This window comes from Capricornis sumatraensis, chromosome 3, assembly GCF_032405125.1.
Source record: "Capricornis sumatraensis isolate serow.1 chromosome 3, serow.2, whole genome shotgun sequence".
Lineage (NCBI taxonomy): Eukaryota > Metazoa > Chordata > Mammalia > Artiodactyla > Bovidae > Capricornis > Capricornis sumatraensis.
In genome coordinates, this window is record NC_091071.1 from 95,525,167 (window position 1) to 95,552,459 (window position 27,293).

Sequence of the window (27,293 nt, forward strand, 5' to 3'; positions counted from 1 at the left end):
TGTTTTTGCCAACTGTATAGAGCTTCTCCATCTTTGGCTGCAAAGAATATAATCAATCTGATTTGAGTATTGACCATCTGGTGATGTCCATGTGTAGAGTCTTCTCTTGTGTTTTTGGAAGAGGGTGTTTGCTATGTCCAATGCATTCTTTTGACAAAACTCTGTTAGCCTTTGCCCTGCTTCATTCTGTACTCCAATGCCAAGTTTGCCCAGTACTCCAGGTATTTCTTGACCTCTTACTTTTGCATTCCAGTCCCCTATAATGAAAAGGACAGCTTTTGGGGGTGTTAGTTCTAGAAGGTCTTGTAGGTTTTCATGGAACCATTCAACTTCAGCTTCTTTAGCATTATTGGTCTGGACAGAGACTTTGATTACTCTGATACTGAACAGTTTGCCTTGGAAGCGAACAGAGATTATTCCGGTGTTTTCCACATTGTTTTTGACATACATCCAGGTACTGTATTTTGGACTCTTTTGTTGACTATGATGGCTAGTCCATTTCTTTTAAGGGATTCTTGCCCACTATAGTAGATACAAAGGTCATCTGAGTTAAATTCACCCATTCCAGGGCATTTTAGTTCGATGATTCCTAAAATTTCACTCAATGGTAGGGAAATAGGAAAGTGAAAAAGTTGGCTTAAAACTCAGCATTCTGAAAACTAAGATCATGACAACTGGTCCCATCACGTCATAGCAAATAGATGGGGAAGCAATGGAAATAGCGACATACTTTATTTTGAGGGGCTCCCAAACCACTGTAGATGGTGACTGCAGCCATGAAATTATACAGGACTAGGAATGCAGACTCTTGGAGGGCACAAACAGAAACTTACGTGCACCAAGACCCAGGAGAAAGGAGCAGTGACCCCACAAGAGACTGACCCAGACTAGTCCATGAGTGTCCAGGAGCCTCTAATAGAGGCATGGGTTGGCAGAGGCCTGCTGCAGGGTCGGGGGCACTGAATGCAGCAGTGAGTGCATGGGAACTTTTGCCATTATTTTCACTACCTCCACCATAGTTTGGACTCATGTCAAACAACAGGTCATGTCAACAACCCACCCATCAGCAGAAAATTGGGTAAAGATATATTGAGCATGGCCCATCAGAACAAAACCCAATTTCCCCCTCAATCAGTCTCTCCCATCAGGAGGCTTCCATCAGCCTCTTATCCTTATCTATCAGAGGGCAGAGAGAATGAAAACCACAATCACTGAAAACTATCCAAACTAATCACATGGACCACAGCCTTGTCTAACTCAGTGAAACTATGAGCCATACCATGTAGGGCCACCCAAGATGGATGGATCATGGTGGAGAGTTCTGACAAAATGTGGTCCATTGGAGAAGAGAATGGCAAACCACTTCAGTATTCTTGGCTTGAGAACCCCATGAACAGTATGAAAAAGCAAAAATATAGGACACTGAAAGATGAACTCTCCAGGTCAGTAGGTGCCCAATATGCTACTGGAGATCAGTGGAGAAATAACTTCAGAAAGAATGAAGAGATGAAGCCAAAGCAAAAGCAGTACCCAGTTCTGGATATGACTGGTGATGGAAGTAAAGCCCAGTGCTGTAAAGAGCAATATTACATAGCAATCTGGAATGTTAGGTCCATGAATCAAGGCAAATTGGAAGTGATCAAACAAGAGATGGGAAGACAGTCTTATGTGACTGTATATTCAGTTGCTATTCAAGCCGTATATTATTAATTAAATTGAAATGGTGATGTATTTATTTAAAACTCTGAAACAATCTAATTTTCCTTCCTTTCATGAGCTAGGGTCCCTTAACCAGTTATAGTCTCTGTATGTAAGAGTTTGGCTCTGATTCTCCAGTCTTCACTTAAGCAAACTTCCCTTGGCCATCAATGCTTAGTACAATCAAGTCATTGTTACACAGTCCAGGATGCTTTTCTTTGAATGCATTGCGAAAATTCATACAATGTGCCCATTTGCAGTATTCCTTATATTAATAGTCAAAAATAACTTTATAAAGTGAAACATTTGATAATTGATCCAAGTATTTCTTCCAGAGAATAATTAGTATACCCCTAGTTTTTTTCTAGTCAGATTTCTAAATAGACAATTTTGAATTAACAAGAAGATAGCAAGCCATCTTTGTCTGATAATTACATTATACAGTAATAAATGAATTGCCAACCTTAAAAAAGTCATCTTACCCAGCTGCTTTATTAGGAAGCATTGCTATTTTCTCTTCAAAAGAGCCTTGGACCTGATATTAGAAAATCTGGATTCAGTTCCCTTTGCCATAACATATTTCTGAATCTTTAACATGTCATTTCATATTTACTTTTCTTTTAATATATCTTAATAATTGCTTTAAATACAGGATTTTGTGAAAATTAAAAGCAAAAAATAGGATATTTTAAAACTGAGATCCATATATGTAAATATGTACATATTTACATATGTATATACATAGGTTATATATGTGTTTATTATCACTATCATTACCGTAATCATCTGATTATCATCTCATTGGACTTTTGTCTCAAATTGTTTCCCTTAAATAATGCTGTGATCACAGCAGCCACTTGGCTTCCCAGACTCTAACCTAATCATATCTGGTCACAGCATGTACTCAGAAATCTTCCTTACTGGCTTCAGGGCCTCCCACTAAACCCCCAAAGTGCAATTCCTCTCCAACATACCTAATTTTCTTTTTACTCCTGTATGGAAACAAGCTATCATATCTGGACGAGTTTCTTCTCCAACATTCTTACTCAACTCCTTTAGAGGGTAATTTAAAATCTATATCCTTTGAGAAATCTTTTGCAATTAATAGAGATTTGCTATGTCATTTGCATCATCCCATGCCACCTAATCCAGTCAAAGCCCTATGTATAAATGACGATAGCAGTGCAGCTTATGAATCTAACATTACTTATGTTCCTTCCTACTCAATTTGTTATTTGATGAGCATCATAGTCATGACTGCATTTTTGTTAAGTCCCAAATACTAAATAAAGAACTAAGACTAGCCATGCTGAGGAAGCATGTCATGTTACAGTGAAACTGTGCATTTCCAGTAGATGCTGGCTTTTCTTTTTCTGATAATCATTCATTGGAAAGATACATTTACTAGAAATATTTAAATGATATGTATTAACAATTTACTTGGGTTGACTTCTACAAATAAAAGAAATAATCAGTTCTTTACATCAGAACGGAGAAGGCAATGGCACCAGAAACTGTCTTTTAGGCAATAACTTTTACAGGTGAAGGCCTTTATAAAACTATATGCAGTAGGCTTTGAGATATTATTTTTGAAAAACAATGGAAAGTAACTTATTACACACTTAAGCTTAAGTTTTAGCAATACAAAGTAAAACTCAGTCTATTTCTGGAAGAAGAATTAAATAAATTTAGTCATACAATAGGAGCACTTACTATACATAATGGAATATTTATATTTTTGTTTTATATAGAAATAAAAGAATCATGGCCCTAAACTCTCCATACATGTACAGTGAAGCATGTGTTTGTCATATGGTCTTTATTAAGGATAGTAATCATTATCATCAGTGTCTATCTGTACCTAACTTAGTGGCTTACAACAAAATTGACATTCATATACCTGTCATTCTGTGGCTATTTCTATGCACCTAACATCTTACCTCTCTCCTAGACTTCCCTTGCTGTCAAAAAATAAAAGGATATGCAATTACAATATGAAAGTGAAAGAAAAAAATGAATTGTTTTTAACTTTTAATTCCCAAATAATCGAGTCTTGATTCTGGTTACCATCTTATGCCCGAAGTGAAGAAGTGAAGTGAAGTGAAGTGAAGTCGCTCAGTCGTGTCCGACTCTTTGCGACCCCATGGACTGTAGCCTACCAGGCTCCTCCCTCCATGGGATTCTCCAGGCAAGAGTATTGGAGTGGGTTGCCATTTCCTTCTCCAGGGGATCTTCTCTACCCAGGGATCGAACCTGGGTCTCCAGCATTCCAGGCAGATGCTTTAACCTCTGAGCCACCAGGGAAGCTGGCCCTTATGCCCGAACTGGGATAAAAATCTTTGCTAGAGTGTGTGTGTGTGTGTGTGATAAATTCTTTGTTGATAGGAATTGGCTCCTACTCAGTTATAATCAGCAAGGCCAAACACAAAGGCAGCATACATAGTAGGTGCATACAAGATTTTTATTGAATGAATGAAGTAATTTAAATTTTTCTTTCTATTTTACATTTTGCTGACTCTGTTCTATACTAACAGCATGAGAAATCAATAGCTGGTAAAACTTTTTATCAGTTCCATACTGATAGTGCTAAATGCTTCATGGTTCCTCTAAGTATAGGACATGCTTCAAAGATGAAAATTACAAATGAATGTCAACTGTGTGCCCATTTTTTCTTTTTTTTTCATTTTTATTTCTTTAAAGAAACATCAGAAATGCTTCAGAAAGGATTTAAGGTAAACTTAAAATCCATATACTTTACAAAATAATAGGCCTACCCACTTATATTTATGGATAAAGGGGTCATGGTTTTGTGAAACCCTTAATTTAATTACACATCTTTATCATATGTCTCAGCATTATCTTTAACCAAAAAGGGCATGTTTCTCAATAGCATCTCTTTGGTTGATTGGTTTCAATAAGAAGCATGCTGAAAGAATCTTTATCTGTTATACCGTCCAAAATCTTCCCAAAGTCTCCCTTGATCAAAATATAATGGTGCTTAAATATGTTAGGCAACATGTACTCTACCTATTTGCATTATATCAAATGAACTGGATCATTCCAATATGGTGTCACATGTGCATGGAAGCCTGTAGCGTTTTATAACAGGTGTTGAGGAAATGTACTTGACAGAGATATTGACAGTAAGGTCATCAGTAAGTATAAACACTGAAAATATCAAGAAAAGTATATAGCCATTAGTGGCACAAGAGGAAAAAAAAGTGTTTAAGAGGAACTGTCTATGGTCTCCCCAAAAAATACAACAGCGCATATGCGCACGTGCACACACACACACACACACACACACACACACACACACACATTCTTCTAAAGAATTTTATTTTGTCTCACAATACTCATTCCTCTCTGTCTTTTGTTCATTCTCAAATATGGAAAAAATAAGGGAGGTGTGAGACAGACGGAAGTCATCACATAGCAAAAAAAAGTAGCTTACAAAGAATTTATATGAAGCAACATAAAATAATAATTCTCTTGATGTTGCCAGCATATGTTTACCTCCATCAGAATATTTAAAATGTTCTGATTGGTATTTTGGTTATCCATATCTCTGTTTCCCTCACTGGATAATATATTTTATTTTTGAATTCTTTGTAACACCTAAAATTATGCTATTAAACATAGTATTTTTTCAATAAATGTTTTCCACCTGAATCTTATGTAATAGTAAATTTAGTCAATCTACTAAGAAAACCTTAACTGCCTAATGATTTATTGATGATTTAGTAAGGAAAATTTCTGAAGAAAGATCTTAAATGTGATATAATTTTTTAACATCCTAGAATGTCAATATGACCATTGTATTAGTAAAATCTAGTGGAAATAGAAATAGTCATAAATTCCAGCATTTATGTCCTAAAACTTTTGTCTGTATGTAAAATTTTAAATGTATGCTCATAAAGTACAAATAAAATATTTAGAATTTTTAAAACGTATCTCTGATCTATTTAGTGCAAATAAATTTTAAAATGTAGCTACAAGCTATAACAACAAAATGTCACAAAATCATGATATCTATGGGATACATAAAAATCTTTTCAGCTGTTCTAAATAAACTTCAGAATGTTTTCCAATTCTCAGTGAGGCAAGCATTCCAATTTTCTGCAATATTAGCAGGGGTAACTAATGATGCCTAATTTTTGCCTGTAGTATTTCCTTCAATCTGCTTGTGCACTTTCAGTTTCTCTGGCAGCAGCAGCATTTGTAAATTTTCTGGTCACTAAGCACTCAAGTACAATTGTAAGTGATCAGTTTGCAATTGGCCAACAAGGAGAAAGTATAGAAAAAAGAATCCTTGCATATATTTATAAATAAATGTTCATAAAAATCTTGAAATCTGTATGTGCACAAAATGTTTTTCTGTCTACTAAATTATTTTATTTAGAAACGCTAGATATTTATTGGAGACAATATGTTTCTTTAGAAAAATAAAATCACATATTTTGAAGGAGCTTTATTTTAGGTTTGAGAAACATCTTTTTCTTAATGATCGCCCCATTTCCAATTTACATTTATCTATTTTTGGTAAAAAGTATAATTTAAATTCAAGTAGTGCTTTATTTTAAAATATAAAATGATATTCTCATTACCTACCTTACAAATCAAATATTTCAAATAATACACATCATAGATTAAAATGATCTTTCCCAATCCCATTATTTTTATAATATATTTATCAATATAACAGAGCTGATATGAAAGTGCATTTTTAATAAGAATACATCCAACATTTAGAGCTTTAAGAAATTAAATGTTTAAACAATATTTAGTAGAAATAAAACTCTGTCATATTTTAAACTCAAAGGAAGCTGATACAGACCCGTTTTAAACATCACAGACACAACAAATTAAATCATCGCCTAGAACCTCTACAGTACTTTTTGGTTAGGCTCCACCAAGAAAACCATGTCACAGGGCAAATTTAGAGGCACCTTGGAAACAAGTTTCCCAGAGAATGGCTGTCATTCCCTGCACTGCAGACCCAGAGCAGGAACAAACTAGTAAAACATGCAGACTTGAGAACCTCAAAACAAAGGGTCCCCTAAGATAGTCAGAGATTGTGCTGTGAATGAATGGGTGAGTGAGTGAGAGATGTTTTTGGATGCTTCACAGATCGGCTTTTATCCAGACTCCCTGACACTTTTCAGAGATGACATTCCATGTGCATGCCTAGCTCGCGTGTGTATTTGTCACTTGCATTTAAATTTTGTTCAGCTGATAAATTGTGAGGGTGCATTATTCAGCTGAGAGGATCTCTAAACACACTGGGCTTTGGTGAAACTGAGGTGCCAAAGTAACTTTAAAAATATCTTAAATTATGGCTTAATTTCATGTTTTCACTGAAGGCCAATTGTGTTGGTCACCATTCAATAGGCTACAGAAATCTGAAAGATGATGAAAATAGGAATATTACAAATGGAAGAAAACTTGCCAACTGAAAGGAAACACAGTAGTTATCTTTACCTAAACAGAGTACAAATGTCCTTTTCAGCTTTTTTAAAGTGTGTACCTAAGCAGACGACAGATGTCCTTTTTAGCTTCCTATTACTAAAAATCACACACCCTGATTCACAAACACTTCTTTCGTACTTTCAGGATATTTTAGATTATTATTATTTCAATGTGCCAGAGACAAGACAGAGCTTCAGAAAGCAGACTGTCCTTGGTGTCATTTAGAAAGAGGGTCTTTTTTGGACAGCAGAGAGACCTCTCTGGGAGTACAACTTGGCTAGTAAAAGGTGCCTTTATAAGAAAATAGATGTGCCATTTTCTTGAGTCAGGGCAGGGCATGTCCTGCTCCACAGTCTGGTGGGTGGAACGTGGTCTAGTATGGATTTCAAGCTTACTTTGCTTCCTCTGCCTGGAGATTTTTCTGCCACACAAAAGCTGCACAACTTTAAAAGGTAACCCTAAACTAAAATAATCAACACCTTTGCAACTGTTTGGCAATTTCTGCCTTCTAAGTAATAATCTTTGTGGAAAATTGGAAAGGTCAAATTGATTAACATTAGAAAGAACATCAAGGTAAATTCAGGAGAAAAAGAAAGGGAAAGAAGCCAAAGGTAGAGAAAGGGAAGAGAAAGGGAAATAAGATGGAAAAAACCACTGTAATCTCACAAAGAATACTTATCATCAAAGTGAGATAATTTGCAAAGAACTATGTGCCAAGATGTGGTTGGAGTGTAGGGGAACCACAAAGAATAGATACAAGGAAGCAGTGCTAACAGCCTCAGGGCTGATATTCACCCCTGGACCTGAAAGGAAGAGTCCAAAGATCAGGACCTCAGGCTGCTTTAAGACAGGGAGAAACTTCCTTCAATGGATAAGGCTTATTCAGGGTGACCTTACAGGGAGGGAGCCAGAAAAGACAAACATAACTTCACTCCTCTCCTGCCCTCTGGTCTCCTGAGGTCCCTTCTCATTGGTTCAACCCAACAAAAGCCAGAGAGCAAGGGATTCACTCCTGTTACCCTTGCAAGCTAAGAGGAGGCTAGAGTAGGGATGGAGAGGACTGACACATTCTATAGGGCTAAAGCTTGTTTGTTTGTTTGTTTGTTTTTATTAAAAGGATGAAACGAAGACAGAGAATAGGGCACTGCCATCCCATCAGACACTGTGAGAAACCAATGAGGAGAATTTTTAGGCTCTATCATTGTCAGATATATGATTCTTCCCTTATTTATCTACTGCTGCCTAACAAACTATCCCCAAATTCAGCAGCTTAAAGCAACAGATGTTGAGTTTTTTCCTGCTTTGCTCTTTTCAAATTGAATTATAGTTGCAATAAAACATGTTAACAGGTATACAATATAGCAATACACAATTTTTAAAAGTTATGCTCCACTTATAAATAATTATAAAATACTATATTCCTTGTGTTATACAGTATATCCTTGTAGCTTATTTTATACCTAATGGTGTGTGCCTTTTCATCTCCTACCCTTATACTACCCATCTCCCTTACCCTCTTCCCACTGGCACCACAAGTTTGTTCTCAATATTTGTAAGTCTGCTACCTTTTTGTTATTCAACAGTTTGTTGCAGGTTTTAGAATCCATATATAGGTGATATCATACAGTATCTATCTGTCTCTCTCTAACTTATTTCACTCTAGAATATGCCCTCCAAGTCCACACATGTTGCAAATGGAAAAGTTTCATTCATTTATATGACTGAATAGCACTCCAGTGTGTGTGTGTGTCTCACATATTCTTTATCCATGCATCTGTTGATGGACATTTAGGTTGCTTCCATATCTTGGCTATCGTAAACAATGCAACAGCAGGTGTTTATCATCTCACAGTTTCTGTGGTCATGAATCCTGCTTGGCTTATCTGGGTGCCTCTGCTCAGGATCTCTCACAAGGCTGCACTGAGGCATAAGCACATGCTATAGTTACCCCAAGACTTTATGAGAGTAGGGGATATCTGCTGTCAAGCCACTCAGGTAGCTGTGAGAAGATCTCTGAAGATCCATTTCTAAGGGACTCACAACGTTTTGTGAGATTCAGGCTCTTGCTTGCTATTGCCTGGAGACATCAATTTTTGATGTATGGGACTTTCTATGCTACTCATAACACAGCAGCAGCTAGTGTCCCTCAGAACAAGGGTTAAAAGAGACAGAGAGAGGGAGAGAGAGCAAGAAACAGAGAGAGATCAGGTCTTCCTGTAAGCTCATTTCACAAGTGACATCCCATTAGTCTTTCATGGAATTTGTTCATTGAAATAATTGTAGAATTATGTACGGTTGTTAAGAAATTATACAAAGAGAGTCTATGTGCCCTTTGTCCAGATTCATCCAGTGGTAACACCTTTCAAAACTACAGTAAAATATCACGTTCTGGATATTGACATTGACATGATCCATACACGTTATTCAGATGTCTCCAGTTGCTCTTGTCCTTTGGTGCACTCGCGGTTGTTGTTCAGTCGCCAAGTCATGTCTGACTCTTCGCGACCCCATGGACTGCAGCACTCCAGGCTTCCCAGTCCCTTACCATCTCCCAGAGTTTGTCCATTTCCATATCCACTGAATCAGCGATGCCATCCAACCATCTCATCCTCTGTGGTCCTCTTCTCCTTCTGCCTTTAATTGTTCCCAGCATCAGGGTCTTTTCCAGTCAGTCAGCTGTTCTCAGCAGGTGGCCAAATCAGTGGAGCTTCATCTTGGGCATCTCTTCTTCCCTCAGTTATTTGTGAAGCCTCTTCAGACAACCACTTTGTCTTCTTGCACTTCTTTTTCTTTGGGATAGTTTTATTCACTGCCTCCTGTACAGTATTATTGAACTGTATCCATAGTTCTTCAGCATTCTGTTTACTAGATCTAATCCCTTGAATCTATTCATCACCTAAACTATTCATAGGACATTTGATTTAAGTAGTATCTTGCTGACATAGTGGTTTCCCCTGCTTTCTTTAGTTTAAGCCTGAATTTAATTATGAGGAGCTGATGATCTGAGCCACAGTCAACTCTGGATCTTGTTTTTGCTGACTATATGCAGCTTTTCCATCTTCAAATACAAAGAATGTAATCAATCTGATTTCAGTATTGACCATTTGGTGATGTCCATGTGTAAAGTCATATCTCGTGTTGTTGAAAAAGGTATTTGCTGTGACCAGTGCATTCTCTTGGCAGAATTCTGTTAGCCTTTGCCCTGCTTCATTTTGTACTCCAAGGCCAAACTTGCCTGTTACACTAGGTATCTCTTGACTTCCTACTTTTGCATCCCAATCCCCTATGATGAATAGGACATCTTTTTTTGGTGTTAGTTCTAAGAGGTCTTCAGAGAAGGAAATGGCAACCCACCCCAGTACTTTTGCCTGGAAAATCCCATGGGTGGAGGAGCCTGGTAGGCTGCAGTCCACGGGATCGCTAAGAGTTGGATACGACTGAAGTGACTTAGTAGCAGCAGCAGCTAAAAGGTCTTATAGGTTTTCATAGAACTGATCAACTTCTTTGGCATTAGTGTTTGGGTCACAAATTTAGATTATGGGATCTTGAATAGTTTGCCTTGGAAACAAATTGAGATCACTCTGTCGATTTTAAGGTTTCACCTAAGTATTTCATTTCAGACTCTTTTTTTGGTTATGAGGGCTATTCCATTTCTTTTATGGGATTCTTGCCCACAGTAGTAGGTGTAATGTTCATCTGAATTTGCTTCACCAATTCCTGTCCATATTAGTTCACTGATTCCTAAGATGTCAATGTTTACTCATCTTGCCATCTCCTGTTTGACCACAACTAATTTACTTTGATTCATGGACCTAACATCCTAGGGTTCTAGGCCATACTGCTCTTTACAGCATCAGAGTTTATTTTCATCACCAGATACATCCACAGTTCAGTTCAGTGCAGTCGCTCAGTCATGTCCGACTCTTTGTAACCCCATGAACCACAGCACGCCAGGCCTCCCTGCCATCACCAAATCCTGGAGTCCACCCAAACCCATGCCCATCGAGTCGGTGATGCAATCCAACCGCCTCATCCTCTGTCATTCCCTTCTCCTCCAGCCCTCAATCTTTCCCACCATCAGGGTCTTTTCAAATGAGTCAGCTCTTCACATCAGGTGGCCAAAGTATCGGAGTTTCAGCTTCAACATCAGTTCTTCCAGTGAACACCCAGGACTGATCTCCTTTAGGATGGACTGGTTGGATCTCCTTGCAGTCCAAGGGACTCTCAAGAGTCTTCAAAAGCATCAATTCTTCAGTGCTCAGCTTTCTTTATAGTCCAACTCTCACATCCATACATGACCACTGAAAAGCCGTAGCCTTGACTAGATGGACCTCTGTTGATAAAGTAATGTCTCTGCTAGTAATATGCTGTCTAGGTTGGTCATGGAGAAGGCAATGGCAACCCACTCCAGTACTCTTGCCTGGAAAATGCATGGATGGAGGAGCCTAGTAAGCTGCTGTCCATGGGGTCGCGAAGAGTCGGACACGACTGAGCAACTTCACTTTCACATTTCCCTTTCATGCATTGGAGAAGGAAATGGCAACCCACGCCAGCATTCCTGCCTGGAGAATCCCAGGGATGGTGGAGCCTGGTGGGCTGCCGCCTATGGGATCACACAGAGTCAGATGACAGAAGCGACTTAGCAGCAGGAGGTTGGTCATAAATTTCTTTCCAAGGAGTAAGTGTCTTTTAATTTCATTGCTGCAATCACCATCTGCAGTGATTTTGGAGCCCAGAAAAATAAAGTCAGCCACAATTTCCACTGTTTCCCCATCTATTTGCCATGAAGTAATGGGACCAGATGCCATGATCTTCATTTTCTGAATGTTAAGCTTTAAGCCAACTTTTTCACTCTCCTCTTTCACTTTCATCAAGAGGTTCTTTAGTTCTTCTTCACTTTCTGCCATAAAGGTGGTGTCATCTTCAGATCTGAGGTTACTGATATTTCTCCCAGCAATCTTGATTCCAGCTTGTGCGTCCTCCAGCCCAGCATTTCTCATGATGTACTCTGCATAGAAGTTAAATAAGCAGGGTGACAATATACAGCCTTGACCTACTCCTTTTCCTATTTGGAACCAGTCTGTTGTTCCATGTCCAGTTCTAACTGTTGCTTCCTGACCTGCATCCAGGTTTCTCAAGAGGCAGATCAGGTGGTCTGGTATTCCCATCTCTTTCAGAATTTTCCACAGTTTATTGTGATCCATACAGTCAAAGGCTTTGGCATAGTCAATAAAGCAGAAATAGTTGTTTTTCTGGAACTCTCTTGCTTTATCCATGATCCAGTGGATGTTGGCAATTTGATCTCTGGTTCCTCTGCCTTTTCTAAAACCAGCTTGAACATCTGGAAGTTCACAGTTCACATATTGCTCAAGCCTGGCTTGGAGAATTTTAAGCATTACTTTACTAGCATGTGAGATGAGTACAGTTGTGCAGTAGTCTGAGCATTCTTTGGCATTGCCTTTCTTTGGGATTGGGATGAAAACTGATCATTTCCAGTACTGTGGCCCTGCTGAGTTTCCAAATTTGCTGGCATACATCCACAACTGAAGGTCATTTCCACTTTGGCCCAGCTGCTTTATTCTTTCTGAAGATATTAGTAGTTTCCTCCACTCATCTCCACCAGCATACTGGACACCTTCCCACCTGCGAAGCTCATATTTTGATGCCATATATTTTGCCTTTTTATGCAGTTCGTGGTGTTCTCACAGCTAATATACTGGAGTGGCTTGCCATTCCCTCCCCCAGTGGATCATGTTTTGTCAGAACTCTCCACCATGACCCATCTGTCTTGGGTGGCCCTACACGGCATGGCTCATAGCTTCACTACTCCAGGGCAGTGATCCATGAAAGGGGCAAATGTAATTAATTCCACACAATTTTATCACATGTCTATGTTTATCAATAACAAGATATTGAACAGTTTAATCTACACACTTATTTCTTATCTTGCTCTTTTCTTCCCATTCTATTCTGCCCTTAAACTCTGAAACCCACTATCCTGTTCTCCATTTCTGTTATATAAATCAAATCATTCAATATGCAGGCTTTGGGGGTTGACTTTTTTCACTCAACAAAATTCTCTGGAGATTTGTTAAGTAGTATGTATCAATAGTTTGTTCCTGTTTATTCCTGACTTTTATTCCAGGGTAGGTATGTGACACTGTTTAATCATCAACCTGTTGAAGACATCTAGGTTAATGTCAGTTTTTTTACTATTATGACTAAAGCTGTTACAAACATCTGTGTACAGATTTTTGCATGATCATAGTTCTCATTTCACTTGGATAAATGCCTAGTGCTACAACTTCAGGATATTTGCATGTTTAGTCTTATGAGAACATCTCAGCATTCTTACAATATTCTTTTGTTAGAAATGATTTGCTAGATAGAGCCATACACACCAACACTCAGAGGGAGTTCATTACCAAAGTGCATTCACAACAGGACACTGGGATCGGTGGGGGGCAGGGGCGGCATTTTAGAAGCTGCCTAACACCTATCCTTGCTACCCCTTCAAGCTTTGAAGTTGTATCTCTGTTTCTCTCAGATATGAAACCTTTTCATAAAAATAGCCTAAGGTGAAACCAAGCAGGCCCAGATCAATTCAGGTTTGTGAAAAAGAGAGCAGGGCTTTGGGCAGAGACAAACTTAACTAACTCCCCCTCCTTAAGCTGACTCCTCTTCCAGTCTACACCAACTCTTTCTGTCCACATTAGCAATTTGAATTATAACATTGCTCTGCAGCTCTTATTTGCATCAGACAGCATTCTCTGTCCCATCCTGAGTCATTATGGAGAAGACTTGAAATAGCAATTCCACAATTGTCTCTCACACCAATTTTTCTGATGATTTGGTGAACTTAAATGCATAAGCATGGAGTGACAGTATGCACTTGTTTAAGCTTGATTCTGAACAAGTGAGTGAAAGTCACTCAGTCATGTCCAACTCCTTTCGACCCCATGGACTATAGTCCATGGAATTCTCCAGGCCAGAATACCTTTCCCTTCTCCAGGGTATCTTTCCAACCCAAGGATCCAAGCCAGGTATCCTGCATTGCAGGCAGATTCTTTACCAGCTGAGTCAAAAGGGTAGCCCAAGAAAAGTGGGAGTGGATAGCCTATCCCTTCTCTAGGGGATCCTCCCAACCCAGGAATCAAAACGGGGTGTCAAGACTAATAAAAACTGAGTCAAACTGTTGTCCCCTATAATGTGTATAATATATATATTAGTCTAAATATCACAATAAAAAATGTCCAAACAATATTATGCAATTGAGCCCAACATCTTAATAATATTCTTAACTTTTTAAAAGTGATACATTAAGAATAAATTTAGAAACAAATATTAACTCTAAATGTGAACATTTTATTCCAAATGAAGATATGACTGGAAATAGTCATTCCCGTCAATTTTCCTGTTTGCTTAACATCACTATCAATAAGTTCTTTTCAACTGCCATCTGTTTATGCTGCTAGGTCTTTATATGCATCTTTCCTTCTGCATAAATATTCTCCTGTTCATGTTCACTTTGCTAATTCTTTCCTGGTCACTGTTCCAACATCCTTTCGTGAGAAGCCATTCCTGGACCATCCAGACCAAATTAGATGCCTGGCTGCACACCTCCATAGGTTTTGTCATGGCCCTTTGCAACATCCTTCACCATTCTGAATACATGCACAGTGCCAGCTTTGTCACTAGCTTGTAAACCTCAGGGAGATAGATAAAATGTTGCTCTATTTACTACTGTATCTCTGCATTTAACACAGTTACTAAAATATATTGAGTATTCAATAGATAAACTTTAGGTGGTTAATTGTGTCTGGGTTATTCAGTGACAAACAGTAATGAATTTCTCATAAAATAGACAAAATTCCAAGCAAGGACCTTGTCAGGATCCTTAGATCCAAAAATAAGTAGCAGGAATCCAATCACAGGCACTAAGATTCAAAAAGAAGTCTTGAAACACTAAGAAAAATTGTACCAGGGAGAGAAAGATCAGTGACAGAGGGACAATGGCACTGGGTACTCTTTTGAGATGTGTTCCTAAAAAAAATGGAATGTCAGACATGGACTTAATTTCAAGAAATCTTGAGCCTAGCTACAAGGACTGCATGTTTTAAACAAAAATAATATTTATTTAATGCTAAGACATCATATTTTTTTTTCTACCCAAGAGCTAGATTTGTTCCACCAAGCCAGTTTAGTGACTGAAGTCGGGAGGTTAGTGAGGCAACACTGGAGATTGAAATGCTGTGTGCAAAGTCATCTAAGCTCACCACAATGTTTCCTGTTAATTAATCATTCTTCATGTCCCTCTTATTGCACAAAGAGATAACTAAGGAATACTCTCATGGAGAATCAAAAGCTCACCCTCCCTTAGGATTCAATGTCTATAATTCACTTTTCTCTATATCTCCAAAATTTTTCAGTGATGTGTGCATCACGCATAACCTTTAATGCTTTCTCTTTCATTTGAGAATGTAAATGTTCATCAGAGTTACTTATTTCTACTTTTTAAATTGATTTACTTGTCAATCTCTCAATAGGTGCGTACAACAACTGTTATGTGAGACAGTGGTGCTAGATGAATTATGCAACAGAGTACAAAGGATGGCTTGCTGGACATGTTAAAGACAATGTGAAACAAATACTGTTTTCCTATCTTTGCAAAAAGAGTGCCCCATTCCAACTGGCAGGAAACACCTAAGCACTCCATGGAAGCCTCACTGACACTCCCCAACTAAACTACTTCAGCTTCGAAGCTTTCTTGTTCTTACAATCAACTACATTATCTTGGTAATTTTCATTTCCTTTTCCAAAACATCTTAAGTGAAAAAACCAAAAGGGGAAGTGAATTTCTATCTACATGACTAGACCAATAGAGACTAGATAGGAGTTCAATAAAACCATTATAGTTTTTATAATAAGATTAAATCAGCTCTTGATTGAAGTACACAGGCACTTTTTGCCAACTTATATTAGGCCCTTGGCAATTGCCACCATTTTAAAGGAAGGGTTATTATGTAAGGCTATTTTCCCATATTACAAATGCTATACTTGGATGAATCCTAAGTGCTGCAAAATATCTCAATGGATGTCTTTGAGGATAGTTGGTTATTAATTTTCCTGTAAGTTTCATACTGAGTTGTTGATTTTCAAAACTGTAACACTAATAAACTAAACCTATGCTAGCTCCAATACTTTCCAAAACACTAGGCAGGTCCTTCTCTCTCAGAGTCCTCCATTAGCTGGGCAGTACTCCCTTTGTCAAGCATTGTAATTATGTTCTACGGAATCTAAATGTTTCCCCCAAATAAGGGAAAAACTTAATATGTGTTGCTATTTTTCAAATAACATAAATCTTCTTATATATGGAGCATATATATTTTATCGACTATTGTCTACTCTTATTTCCACAAATAGAATCAATGTCTTTTGAAATTGTGAACCATTACATTCAGATTATCTGATACATGATAAATAAAAAATAAATCCAGGCTCACTGAAAAATTCATGAATATCAATAGCATTATGACTTTAGTGAGGTGGTCTTGTACTTTTAAAAAAACCTCATTTTTATTCCTGGGAAAAATGATAGTAAGTTATTATTTATATTGAATAATTACTTCACTTTTTAGTAATTGTAATTTGCATATGGAACAATTTGTCAATGACAAAAGTGTCTAATTTTAAAATAAAATATTTTGAAGAATTGGCTATCATGAAAATTTTATCTTTGGTCAAAAAATATTAGCTCTTTCCATGTACCAATATCTCAAGAAAAAAAGATCTGAGCTGAAAACATATGCTGGTATGAATGCCTTTTCAAGCAATACTATATTTTTAACGTTTCAGTTATTTTAATTAGCATTCCTTGCTGGAGATTCAGAGCACCAATTTGTGAGGATAATCTCCATTTGTGAGAACACTGATATCAGATAATCATGGACCTGAGAATCACTATGATTATTGGCATACTTGGAGAGCCCAGAGCTTTCTGATGGATACTGCACTGCCCTCTAATCTGGCTTTGTTTCTCTGTGTCAAGAATCTCACCATGGGCTTCTGCAGGTTTCAACTTGAAGCAGGCATCAATGCAATATTTGGGGATTTTCACACCAACTTTAGTGGAGATGGCAATTACAAATTTCTTGCATTCAACATCAGTTCAGTCGCTCAGTCCTGTCCGACTTTTTGTGACCCATGGACTGCAGCACGCTGCAGGCCTCCCTGTTCATCACCAACTCCCAGAGTTTACTCAAACTCATGTCCATTGAGTCGGTGATGTCATCCAACCATCTCATCCTCTGTTGTCCCCTTCTCCTCCTGACTTCAATCTTTCTCAGCATCAAGATCTTTTCTAATGAGTCAGTTCTTCACGTCAGGTGGCCAAAGTATTGGAGTTTCAGCTTCAGCATCAGTCCTTCCAGTGAATATTCAGGACTGATTTCCAGGCTCCATGGAATTCTCTAACAAGAATACTGGATTGGGTAGCCATTCCCTTCTCCAGGGGATCTTTTCTTCCCAAGGACTGAACCCAGGTCTCCTGCATTTCAGGCAGCTTCTTTACTGTCTGAGCTACCAGGGAAGCCCCTGAGTAAGACAGGATTTCAGCTGTAGTGGGTTTCCCTCTCTTGGGCATTTCGGTCCTATGGTTATCCTTCTTAACACTGCCACTGGCATTATCCTTTCTTTGCTTTACCCTCCTTATTGTTTGAGTTTTCAGCTTTATTTTACCACTGTCTTTCAAGACAGGAGAGCACAATACAATTTTTTAGAGTCTTTTTCTTCTTACAATTCTAAATAATTAGAATTTTAAATAGTAATATTGATAAAATGGTTTCCTTTAGGTTTTCATTTTCTTAGTACAAACTATATCAAAATTATTTCATTAAGTGAAATCTTGACTCTTAGGTCCATTCGCTCTATATTATGTTGCTGCTATCCAATCAATCTCACATTTCCCCATATGACTACACCTATCCTTATGACAAAATCCAATGTAAGGAAAGGAAACTGCAAAACCAAAAGGGTGTGGGAGAGTCTAAAAGCTAAAGCCAGAGATGTTTCACCACCTCTGGTTAATGCTGATGTATTCCTTACAAATCAAATCATTAAAATTCTTCACAATGTCTTTGGAACCAACAATTATGAGCATACTGTCAGTACTACAAAGTGAACCTGAAAGTCGCTCAGTCGTGTCCTACTCCGTGGAATTCTCCAGGCCAGAATACTGGACTGAGTAGCCTTTCCCTTCTCCAGGGGATCTTCCCAACCCAAGGACTGAACGCAGGTCTCCCACACTGCAGGTAGATTCTTTACCAGCTGAGCCACAAGGGAAGTCCAGGACTGCAAGCAAACATTCAATGTGAGTTTCTATTTTAATTGAAATCTTGATACGCTGTTTATCATATACATGCTGCATAAAATAAGTGGGCTTTTCTAGGATTCCTCTTTTCTCTCTATTTATACTAAACATGTCTACCAATGAATAATAGAGTTGAATACATTGCTATTTATTTCACATGGGAGTTTGCAGAAAACATAGAAAGGGCGTCAAAAATAACTAGTGTTTATAGTACTTGGAAAGTTTGTGATGAAATTACAGATTGTAAAATTTGTTAATTGACAAAGTTGTTATAACACTGAGTTCGCATTTTGTACTTTTTAAATACAAACACAAAGATGAAACTACATATATGAGATAGTCATGAAATTGCTATTTGTACTCATTATTTAATATACCCTAATGTCTTTTCTCCCTACATGTGTCATTTTTAATGCTCTTTACTAGTATACCTTCAGAAGGCTTCAGGTACAAAACTATATAATTAGTACTTTAGTGTACTGAGAAATATTACACAAGTACTTTATTAACCATTTTAAGCAAACTGAAGGTAGGAGATTTGCCATTCACTGTTGTATGTATACTATCCCTTCACACATGTTTGTAAATAAATAGCTAGTTTTCAAAGAACTGAACTAAATATTATATATTAATATTAAACTAAATATTAAATATTAAACTAAATTCAAAAAGTAAAGGCTGTTATTTATCTTATGATTTATAAGTTTCTTCTAAATTTCAACTTCAGGCAAGCATATGCAATCTGAATTGATTCTTTGATATGAGAAAGACATTTCAAAAAATTCTTGTTATCAACTTGCTTATGTGATATTTGATTCTTTCCTGAGGATCTAGGACTCAAGAATGATTCCAGTTTAATTTTGTCTAGGAGTCATGGGAGAAAGGACAGTCATTTTTATGTTGGATTCCCAGTTCTATGAACTTTGCCTCCAACACAAGCCAAAAAATATATACATTCAAAGATGTTATCTGGTTCACTTATTGATAAAGCTTTTAAGGTACACAGGCCTATAACCCATAGATCCTGAAGAAACACAGTGAAAAGAACTGGAGCCTATAAGCATAAGTGCAAATCCTTCCTCTGACACTTCAGCATGTGTGCAGGTTAGTTGCTCATAAAGTTTCAAAGTCAACCTCATCCAGGCCCCATTTTGTTTGGATGGTTACACAGAAGGATAGAATATGTACAAACATGTCTCCATTTAATGCTAAGCTCATTGCTGTCAAGTCCAAGTCTTATTCATGTTTCCATAGCCATATTTCTTACTCAAGGGATGTGTGGTTACTATAGAAAAAGTGAAATGGAATTCACCAATTGTAAAAGGAGATCTCTATAGAAAAATGACATGAAGAAAGGGTAGTAGATAATACCCACACTACTTCATGAAAAGCAAAATCCCAGGAGTATGGGCTAGTGGTACTAGTTTTGTAGTCTCCCTGGGCCAAATGAATCACACCCTCACGAGATAGATTTCTCCTGGGAAAAATTTCTGGTGACACATCATGCTTACATTTATTCAGTTAGAAAAAAAGAAATCCCATATCTACAATACCTAATTTAAGGTTGAGCTCTGCAGCAAATATTTTAAACAGAAAAAGCCAAAATCCTTCCATGGGTTTCATCATTAAAAAGGAACATCTTCAGGAAAATTATAAAAATTGGAATAGCAAGCAGCTTTATGTGTTTTCTGCCAGGTAAACACCAATAATATTCTAAAAGCAGTCTCCTAATGATAGTTCTAGTCCACACTGACTTACATGGAAAATATTTCTTTGAATGGAATTACAGTTTGGGGAATAGAGGCAGACCAAGAAAAAAATCTACTCTGTTATAAAATTATATAGTCCTGACATCTCAGGAAGAGTGACTGACTGTGGCACAAATTTGACTCAAGAGTATTGCTGTCTGCATTATTTTTTTTTTCCAAATGTTCCAAATAAGGCAAACAGCTTTCCTGAAATATAGCCAAGACCAAAAGTTTAAGTTCTTCATTCCATTCATTGGGAAGTCGAAGGAGTAGCCAAATATGGTGACTTATAAAAATATATTCTAGGATTAGTTAAGGCTAATCACAACTAAATTGGGATAGATTTTCTATATTGGAAATGATTTAGCAAGGTGAAAGCAATAAAAATGCATGCTGGGCTTGCAGTTGGATTCTGCCCGTGGTAGAGTTATGAGACAAAGTTATATATGTAAGGTATTAGCAACGTTTAGCTATCAATAAGAAAATCACTTATTGTGTTAAAAATCACAATATTGAACTCAAAGCATTATCATATATATTTGAAAGGAATGCTTTCTTAAATTTTAAGTACATTATTTTTCAGGTCATTTGGTCCCTTTTAGAAAACTACAATTTATCACTACTGGGTTTAACAATCAAGTGAATTGTCACCCTTCTAAATGATGTACACATTTTAGGCATCATGCAGTCATTTTGATAATTTTTTTTACTTGGGAAAAGAGTTGCTGTTTTTCATTCATCACGGTTTGCTTCCAAGGGTCATTTCAATTTCTTTTAATTGTACTGAAGTATTTTTGCCCCTTTCCCCTTGGTGTTTGTTAGTTGCTTTTAATGTGATTTCAGAATTATAAATGGCTCAGCATATTGGTAAGTGAATGTTTGAGGTTTTATTTTCGTTTTTTCCCCCATCTAGATCAGTGAAGTAAACAGGGTGAAGGTGAAGAGTGGTATTTCTTCTAACAAGTTTTCATTAAAGGGGGTACTGAGTTAATGCAAGATTTTCCTGAGAGCACAGTTATACAGAATATGCATTTCATCAATGCTATTAACTTATTTATGCTTTAACTAATACTTTCTTAAGCTCCGTGTAGCTTTGTCAGCATGATGCTTTAACTACTATTTATTTGCACTGTTAGGAGAAGGGAAAGCTACCCAAAGATTTTCATTGCCATTTTATGGGTGGCAAACTCAAATGTTAACAGGGGCTAGCTAGGCAGGTATGTAAGGGGTAAACACAGTTCGTTGTCAAAGAAAGAGCAATAGTAGGGACTGAGAGAGGAAGTCTCATCCAAAGCTGTCACTCAGTCTTGACCTGTAATAGTCATGCATCAGATCAACCAGAATTTGTCTCTGGGCCAACTTCAGGATATAGGCTACCAATCTACAACCATTGTTTTAGAGATCAATTTGTTGGGGGTTGATTAAGTAACATAAGCCAAACTAGGCTAGTGTTTGTGGGGAAGTCGAAGCACAGGAAGGTGAACTCTCCCATGGAAGGCTGGCTTCAAGGATGCACAATCTGTGTCACTGAAAGAGATGCCACATTTAGAAGGGCCCATACTTGGTTTATGGAGAAGACAATGGCAACCCACTCCAGTACTCTTGCCTGGCAAATCCCACTGACAGAGGAGCCTGGTAGCCTGCAGTCCGTGGGGTCACTAAGAATCAGACACAACTGAGCGACTTTCACTTTTCCCTTTCATGCATTGGAGAAGGAAATGGCAACCCATTCCAGTGTTCTTGCCTGGAGAAACCCAGGGATGGGAGAGCCTGGTGGGCTGCCATCTCTGGGGTCGCACAGAGTTGAACATGACTGAAGCGACTTAGCAGCAGCAGCAGCAGCACTTGGCTTAATGGTCTCCCATGCGGTCTTAAAATTCTTAACTATTTTTGAACCTGGGGCACCTCAGATTCATTTAACGCAGGGTGTAGTCAATTACGTGACTGACTCTGTTCAATGTAATATTTAAAGCATTTTTTCCCCTGAATTAGTTAATGTACCCCACTGCAAACTTCATTAACTACTGGGGAGTGTGAGAAATGGAGAGATTAGTATGTTGGTGTCAATCTGCTCAACTTGTTTCTTCTGTGAATTTGAAGATACCAGTTTCCTTCTGCCCTATTACTCTCTGTATTGCCTATCTGAAAAAAGAAGGCGAGTGATCTGACTATCAAAGAAAGAGACCAAGGTAGAAAATCAGTAGTTCCAGCTTTAAAATTACTTGCTTGATTGGCAAAAAGATGAAAGCATTTCCTAACGCAACTTCCTTTCTATCTTTGAAGATTAAAAAATAGTTTAACCCCAAATGATATTGCAAACATGGTTCCCTCTCCTTATCTTTTTCTTATTTGTATGTGGATCGCATCACCACTTAAATTTGTCATTAAAATTGGCCATTGCTAGTGACCCCACTCCAGTACTCTTGCCTGGAAAATCCCATGGGCGGAGGAGCCTGGTAGGCTGCAGTCCATGGGGTCGCGAAGAGTCGGACACGACTGAAGTGACTTAGCAGCAGCAGTGACTTACACCTAATATCTGATTCAGGGTCAGTCATCCCTCTGAAAGACTTCTGCTGCTGCTGCTGCTGCTAAGTCACTTCAGTCGTGTCTGACTCTGTGCGACCCCATAGACGGCAGCCCTTCAGGCTCCCCCGTCCCTGGGATTCTCCAGTCAAGAACACTGGAGTGGGTTGCCATTTCCCTCTCCAAGGCATGAAAGTGAAAAGGGAAAGTGAAGTCGCTCAGTCGTGTCCGACCCTTCGCGACCCCATGGACTGCAGCCTACCAGGCTCCTCCGCACATGGGATTTTCCAGGCAAGAGTACTGGAATGGGGTGCCATTGCCTTCTCCGCTGAAAGACTACCCTGTATCTCAAATGGTAAAATATCTGCCTGAGACGCAGGAGACCAGGGTTCGATCCCTGGTTTGGGAAGAGAAGTGAATGGCAATCTACTCCAGTATTCTTGCCTGGAGAATTCCATGGACAGAGAAACCTGGTGGCCTACAGTCTGTTGGGCCGCAAAGAGTCAGACACAACTGAGAGACTAACACACACACACACACACACACACACACACACACACACACACACATCTCTCTGAAATGGAGTCAAGTACAGCACAGACTTCTCTGGTGTTCACTAAAAAGCCATCTAACCTTTTCATAGATCCCTAGATACCTGTAATCCACCAATTTACAGCTTAGCGAAAAAAAAAAAAAAATGTATGAGCATTTAACTTTGAATCCTGGGAGGAGAACTCTTAGCTGGATAAATTTATTTTTCTTATCCATCAGTGTTTTAGATTTATATCCACTTTCCTGTTCTATTTGATGCCAACATGCATTCCTCTGCTTTGGTGCAGGTATGACTAAGTACTGTCTCGTTCCATTGAATCGAGCTTCATTTGTCTTGAGTTCTACAGGCTGACTGCATACATGACAGCACACAGTGACAGTAATTTGCCCTGATCTGCCCCCACTGCTAGTCCTGCTGCTACAAATAGCAATTGATTACTATGCTGTAGTGTTATTGACTGTCACTAGGAACACAAGCTTTATTTCATTTTTAAAGTAACATGCTGCAGATTTGTTTAGTATAAAAGCAAAACAGGGAAGTATTCATTTCTTAGAATTATTTGCAGTCACAAATGTAACTTTAAATCCTGGTCATGAAACATTTACTTTACTTTAAATCACAGTAAACAAAAACTTTTATTGTGGTGTTTATTTTTATGTAATGCAGATAAATAGTTTCCAAAAGCCATAAGAAAATCAGTATAAAACTGAAATATTCTTCCTATCCCCAGGTTCAGAAGAGACACACATAGAAAATGACTAGATACCTTTTCATCTTTCTTTTTCCCTCATCTGTAAAAGCTTTCTCTGTTAAAAAAAAAAAAAAGTTGGAATCCTATTTCATTCACATTTATTTCTTGACCTATCTTGTATTCTGAAGGTCTCAGCTCTTTCAGGATCCTGTAGTGTCTCACCTTTTTACTCTTTTCCTCCACTCACTAACCAGAAAATGTTCTTGTGTTTAGAACTACAATTATACATATTTTTAGAGTCAATATCAATTAAAAGTGCATTGATGAAAGGTAAATCTTAATTTATAAATGTATGCCTTTCTAAACTGCAAATTTAACTCTTTTCTTTCAATCACATTATTAGGTAGCAAAACTGACTTCTTTTACTCTACTGGCAATCATGAGTCTTACATCTTGACTATACCAGCAAATATAGTCTTTCTATCTGAAACTAAAAGTTTGACTTATAGGTAAAACAAAGTTTAGAAAACAAAAATAATATCCAAGATCCACAAAACCTCAAAGACCTAACTGTCTAATGCCTCTGTGCTCCCTGGAGGACAGTCTGGGGCAAGTATAGCTCATGATGGAATGGGCCTGTGAGAATTTGAGCATTCCTGAGTGGAACAACCAAGGGGTGGGTTCTTGTAATCTGGGACAATAGAAGAGTTTTTGAAATCCCATCTTGCCATTTACTTTGAATTCCTTTGATACTTTTTGCAGAAAATATTTTATTTATTAAAAAATAGATAGAAATCACATTATCTGATCAGCAGTAACGAGAAAGAAAGAAAGAATTCATTAACTTTATGAAAGATAATCTGTTTCCTGTCTAAACTCTACGGTTACTGGGATGGCTCAATTATTTGTGGTTAGAAAATGATTTCACCTTCTGCTTTGAGATTCCTGAGCATCCATAGTCTGCCCAATGCCATTTTTAAAGCATGATGCTAAAATTGCTGTTATCTCTAGATAGTTTTTTTCTCTGCACTAACAAAGGAAGAAAAATATGTAGAGTAATTAGAACAGAAACAGGGACAGTCAGTCCTATACTTTGGTTTAGACTTGGCTTAGATTTTAATATTTGTTCACAGTAAGGAGTTCTCTAAACCTGTTTCGAAGTAGGTAGGTGTAAGCCATAAATGAGTGTGTTTTGGGTAAACAAAGGCTGTCAGATATTAGTAAAGGAAATTTCCACCAATATTTTAATAGTTAAAACTCATTGGTTGAAAGAAAGTGGATAGGTTTTTCAAGGCAGCCACTGAGACAACAGAAGTCTAGAATAGTTATCTTTCAAAAGTTATATATATATATGCACATAGGTATGAAAAGCAAATGACAGGTATTACTTGTTTCACAAGCACGACATAATTCAAATTAGTGCTAAACAGCTATGTATTTATCAATTAGCATTATTTTCCCATCTCTCTCTGACTCCCTGTATTGCTGTAATTCCATCAAATAGTCATTTGCTTTTTTATGGTAATAATCCCTTCACATTCCTTCCTTTCATCTATATCCTTGTGTGCTATTTGTTGTTCTGCTAAATCCCTATTATAGAGGCCTATAGGTTCTAAGAGCTTGATGAATAATTGGAAATGTTTTATCCCTGAGCTTCAAAAAAGTGCTAGAAATAATTATAAGCAAACATCTTCTGTAGTGTCCTGTATCAATCCAACTCCTGCTTGACGCTGTTTGTACTTGAGATGGAGAAGGAAATAGGGAGATCTTGGTTACCAGCTTTTGCAGCATAAAAGGGACAGATGTTTCGGTTTCTATTGTTTTTTCCTTCTGTCTTCTCTGGTTTTCTGGCAGCTTGGACTGTTCACTATGATACGTTCCACAATTAGTCAAGCCTGTAATTTCACAAGGTACAGTTAATTATTGATCAATCAAAATGAACTTCATAATCCTTTTGGCAACTTGTGCTGTACTTGAACTTCTCTCATGCCCATAAAATAGCTTAATAGTCTACAGTATAATGAACATGAAGGATATGGACTAATGTTCAAAGAAGCAGGAAAATCCTACCTTTCTAATTCATGCCAATTCAGGATTATTCTTTACAACATACTACATTCTGCTAAGTTTTCTTTAGCAAATCAGCTAAAGATTCAAGCCTCCCCCCTTCCCATCCCGACCCCAGATGGAGAGCTTTTGTATCTTCTCCAAGAATTTGATTCCATCTAAGAAATTTAAGATTTGCACGCATATTTTCTATTCTTTAGGGGTTTTTTTTAATAAATAAATCAGTGGAGTCAGATAATAAGCCATAGAGTTGCATTGTCAGTACCACAATGTACTGTTTTCTCTGAATGGGCAATTTACCTACATAAAAATGAGGTACTTCATGTATCAAAGAATAATGACTCCCCTCCTTTTAGTGAAAATACAGACTAAATGACCAACCTAGGCAGCATATTAAAAAGCACAGACATTAATTTGCCAACAAAGGTCCATCTAGTCAAAGCTATGATTTTTCCAGTAGTCATGTATGGATTTGAGAGTTGGACTATAAAGAAAGCTGAACACTGAAGAATTCATGCTTTTGAACTATGGTGTTGGAGAAGACTCTTAAGAGTCCCTTGGACTACAAGGAGATCAAACCGATCAATCCTAAAGGAAATCAATCCTGAATATCCTTTGGAAGGACTGATGCTGAAGCTGAAATGCCAGCACTTTGGCCACCTGATGCAAAAAGCTGACTTATTGGAAAAGCCCCTGATTCTGGGAAAGACTGAAGGCAGGAGGAGAAGGGGATGACAGAGAACAAGATGGTTGGATGAAATCACTGATTCAATAGACATGAGTTTGAGCAAGCTCTGGGAGATGGTGGTGGACAGGAAAGCCTGGTGTGCTGCAATCCATGGGGTCACAAATAGTTGGACACAACTGAGCGAATGAAAACCAACAGATTAAATGAGAAAAAGTCCCCATCCTGGATAGCTTATATGTGAGGTGTATGCAGAGAGATATTACAGCTGGTTTCTAGACACCTCTTCATTCAGAACTTATTGAGAGCCTACTATGTGCCAAAGGTCTTACTCCCAGGGACTCACAAAGAGTGAGATAGAGATTGATATATGAGAGTCTGGGAACCACCCATGGACCTATGAGGGTGCTGCTCCCCTAGAGACCCCACTGGGACATGGGGGCGGGGTGCACAGCACCTCTCCTCACCACACAACTTAAGTGCAACGCAGT

General features: G+C 37.9%; 1 non-coding gene across 1 annotated transcript; it reads right to left on the reverse strand.

Moving 5' to 3' along the window:
* Nucleotides 1-3,930: 3,930 nt before the first annotated feature.
* On the reverse strand, nucleotides 3,931-4,002 carry TRNAS-GGA (transfer RNA serine (anticodon GGA)). Its single transcript has one exon. It is a non-coding gene; the product is annotated as a tRNA-Ser (tRNA).
* Between the last annotated feature and the right edge of the window lie 23,291 nt (nucleotides 4,003-27,293).